A 4,608-nucleotide genomic window follows, 5' to 3' on the forward strand; every position below is an offset into this window, starting at 1 on the left:
GAGTACCAATACGTTGATAACATATATGCTGCACTATATAATTACTGCAGAGTACCAATACACTGATAACATATATACTGCACTGTATAATTAATATAGAGTACCTGTACACTGATAACATATATAACATACTGTATATGCTGCACTGTATAATGATGTTAAGGGTCCATACACTAAAAAACAGACAGGCTGCCCTGTATAATGATTCTGAACATTAATACACTGGGGGGGGAATGAACACACTGTATAATTATGACAAGTATCGATAGTGCACTGATATCTAGCAGTATATAGAGGATTATCAATGCTCCTACGAGTGCCCATCAGCCCCAGTAACACCCATTAGGCTGTGGGTGGAGTCCCCTTGCTGTTATTGGCTACACCATCTTCAATAAAGTTTTGCAGAAAGCGCAGGGCCTGTGCAGTGAGGTATTTCAGCCAGATGCTTCCAGCTGTTCTGGCTGCCCTGCCTCTCTATATTTCAGAGGAGTCTCCTCCCATACTAGCCGTTATGCCACCACTTATGGCCCCTAATATACATATTAAAACAAATATGTCATGCACCAAATTTCTGCAAAGTATCTGCGACTCAGCTCTATATCTTTTTTTTGTTGTTGTCCTTTATAGCTATGTATGTTTTGCACAATTTCATAGTATAAAAATATAAAATATATTATACTGTTCACGGATAACTTTTAATAAACCTTGTTTCTGAATTTAGTTTGTAGAATAAAAAAAAAAAATGTATTTCCATGAAGGCAAAAATAAAGTTTTTTTTATTTTTGTTTGAGTGTTTTATGACTACAACTATATATAAGACAAATAACAGTGTGGATTTAACATCCCTTTTAACATTAAATGGACATGAAACCCATTATTTAGATAGAGCTTGCAAGTTTAAACAACTTTCAAATGTATTTGTATTATCTAATTTGCTTCATTCTCTTACTATCCTTTGTTGAAAAGCATATATATATATATTTGATATATATAGGTTCAGTAGCTGCTGATTGGTGGCTGGACATATATACCTCGTGTGATTGGCTCACCCATGTGCATTGCTATTTCTTCATCAAAGGATATCTAAAGAATGAAACAAATTAGATAAAAGAAGTAAATTGGAATGCTGCTTAACCCCTTAATGACCAAGGATGTGCCAGGCACGTCCTCCATAGGATGTCACTTAACGACCAAGGATGTGCCTGGCACATCATCTGGGGTTTGAAGCTCTGGAAGCGATCCTGCAGCTTTTAAGGTATTGCAGTGATGCCTCGATATTGAAGCATCACTGCAATACTTTTTTTGGCACACTGATGCAGAGAGATGCAGAGAGAGCAACTCTGTGGCCCTCTCTCTGCATCGGCCAGTGATGGTGCCGATCGTTGGTGGGTGGGAGCAGCTGCAGGGAGTCGGGTGGGCGGTCCATCACTGGCAATCTTCCGGCCAGCAGTCGGAAACTATTGTCGGGTGCGCGCAGGAGCTGCCAGTACACAAAATGGTGGAAAATAGTTAGTGGGGGGAGGGTTAGAGAGCTCTTTCGGGGGGATCAATGAGGTTGGGAGCTAAGGTGGGGATCCTACACAGCAGAATATATATATATATATATATATATTTAAAAACAAAAATGAAAAGAAGCCTTTTATTTTAGTACTGAATTTCTGCCAGTACTTAAGATGGCGGGACAATGGCCTCCTAATTACTAAAAAGCAATGCCAAAGCCATATATGTCTGCTATTTCTGAACAAAGGGGATCTCAGAGAAGCATTTACAACCATTTGTGCCATAATTGCACAAGTTGCTTGTAAATAATTTTAGTGAGAAACCCAAAGTTAGTGAAAAGTTAACTTCTTTTTTTTATTTGATCGAATTTGAAATATATCAAAATGGGCCTAGATCAATACTTTGGGTTGTCTACTACACTACACTAAAGCTGAAATTAACCCTACAAGCTCCCAAATTAACCCCTTCGCTGCTGGGCCTAATACAAGTGTGGTGCGCAGCAGCATTTAGCAGCCTTCTAATTACCAAAAAGTAATGCCACAGCCATAAATGTCTCCTATTTCTGAACAAAGGGGATCCCAGAGAAGCATTTGCAACCATTTGTGCCATAATTGCACAAGTTGTTTGTAAATAATTTCAGTGAGAAACCTAAAGTTTGTGAAAAAGTTAAACAAATGTTTTATTTGCTCGCATTTGGCGGTGAAATGGTGGTATGAAATATACCAAAATGGGCCTAGATCAATACTTTGGGTTGTCTACTAAACAAAAATATATACATGTCAAGGGATATTCAGGGATTCCTGACAGATATCAGTGTTCCAATGTAACTTTTGAAAAAAAATGTTTTGGAATTAGCAAAGTGCTACTTGTACTTATGGCCCTATAACTTGCAAAAAAAGCAAAGAACATGTAAATATTGGGTATTTCTAAACTTAAGACAAAGTTTAGAAACTATTTAGCATGGGTGTTTTTTAGTGGTTGTAGATGTGTAGATTTTGGGGGTCAATGTTAGAAAAAGTGTGTTTTCTTTCCATTTTTCATCATATTTTATAATATTTTTTATAGTAAATTATAAGATAAGATGAAAATAATGATATCTTTAGAAAGTCCATTTAATTGTGAGAAAAACGGTATATAATATGTGTGGGTACAGTAAATGAGTAAGAGGAAAATTATAGCTAAACACAAACACTGCAGAAATGAAAAAATAGCCTTGTTCCCAAACAGTCAACAAATGGAAAAGTGATCTGGTCACTAAGGGGTTAAAATTGTATTCTCTATCTGAATCACACAAAAAATATTTTGGGTTTCATGTCACTTTAAAGGGACACTGAACCCAAATTTTTTCTTTCGTGATTCAGATAGAGCATGCAATTTTAAACAACTTTCTTCTTCATTCTCTTGGTATCTTTATTTGAAAAGCAAGAAAGTTTAGATGCCGGCCCATTTTTGGTGAACAACCTGGGTTGTTCTTGATGATTGGTGGATAAATTCACCCACCAATAAACAAGTGGTGTCCAGGGTCTGAACTAAAAATTGTCTGGCTCCTTAGCTTAGATGCCTTCTTTTTCAAATAAAGGTAGCAAGAGAACGAAGAAAAATTGATAATAGGAGTAAATTAGAAAGTTGCTTAAAATTGCATGCCCTATCTGAATCACAAAAGAAAAAATGTGGGTTCAGTGTCCCTTTAAAGGGACATGAAACCCAAACTTTTTCTTTCATGATTCAGACAGAGCACACAAATTTAAGACAACTTTCCAATGTACTTCTTTTATCTAATTTACTTTGATCTCTTGGTATGCTTTGTTAAAAAGCATATCTAGATAGATTCAGAAGCTGGGAGTTAGCTACTGATTGGTGGATGCACATATATGCCTCTTGTGATTGTCTTACCAATGTGTTTAGCTAGTTCCCAGTAGTGCATTGCTGCTCATTCAACAAAAGGGTTACAACAGAATTAAGCAAAATTGATAATAGAAGTAAATTGGAAATTTGTTAACCTATGTATGCTCTGTCTAAATCATGAAAGAAAATATTTGTGTTTAATGTCCCTTTAAGTTTCAGTTTGTAACCCTTTGAACTTGTTTTTTTTATGTTGCTGTCACTCTTGCATGTTCACTCCTATTCCAAATCCCTTCTCATAGTGTTTGTTCAACCCAAGGCACACTCTTCTCTGGAGGCTCTTTATTCCCTCCTATAGGTTGGAGAAGCAGTCTGTACTCCATGGATCTTCTGGATTGTAGTGTACTTCAGAAGGAATGGGCAACCAACATAGGCCTATATTACAAGTGGAACACAAGCATTAGCGCAAGGTGCACTGTCCAAACTGCAACCCTGCAATACAAATAGTGCAGAATCTAGTATTACAAGTGAATGGTAAAAACAAAAATTTAACAGAGAATCTTAATGTGGCTGACAGTCTTTTAGCGCACCTAATACTTTCAATGGATAGTGCAGAGTGTAATATAATTGCTCATATTACAAGTGTTGCACTTGAGTGCAACACATAACTCACCATTTGTAATATGAGTAGCACTGGAAAATGTAGAGTTCTTGGAGACCTGAATATTAGAGGGACAGTATACACCAATTTTAATATAAGTGCAAGTAATAGACACTACTATAATAAAGAATATGCACAGATACTGATCTAAAAATCCAGTAGAAAACCTTTTAAAAACTTACTTAGAAGCTCTAAGTTTAGCACTGTTAATGAGGTTAGTTGGAACATCCAGTGAAATGGGCTGGGAGCAGACCCCCCTTCCCTGCATATGAAAAGACAGATTAGACAAACAGGAACCTGTAGACATCAGTGTGCATCTAAAACTTTGGGGCTTGGTTAGGAGTCTGAAAATCAGCACAATGTTATAAAAAAATAAGCAAAACTATACATTGTTACAAAAACACTACCAGATGGGCTATATAAATGGATCATCTACAAAACATTTATGCAAAGTAAAATCTAGTGTACAATGTCCCCTTAAGGTCCCGGTATGCCCAAAGGCCAGTCCAGGCCTGGGCTAAGGTGAATATAAAAAAAGTCACAGTTTTAATGTACACAATATAAAACACAAATCAAGCTAAAATTCATGGATCCATGATTTACAA

The 4,608-nt window shown here is 36.5% G+C and overlaps 1 long non-coding RNA gene across 1 annotated transcript; it reads right to left on the reverse strand.

Annotated features, from left to right (window-relative positions):
• Positions 1-3,420: 3,420 nt before the first annotated feature.
• On the reverse strand, positions 3,421-4,262 carry LOC128659421 (uncharacterized). The gene is made up of 3 exons (XR_008402377.1): positions 4,186-4,262; positions 4,016-4,061; positions 3,421-3,777 (listed from the first exon to the last, which is right to left on the reverse strand). It is a non-coding gene; the product is annotated as an uncharacterized LOC128659421 (long non-coding RNA).
• Positions 4,263-4,608: the final 346 nt, after the last annotated feature.

The sequence above is a fragment of the Bombina bombina genome, chromosome 5, assembly GCF_027579735.1.
Source record: "Bombina bombina isolate aBomBom1 chromosome 5, aBomBom1.pri, whole genome shotgun sequence".
Lineage (NCBI taxonomy): Eukaryota > Metazoa > Chordata > Amphibia > Anura > Bombinatoridae > Bombina > Bombina bombina.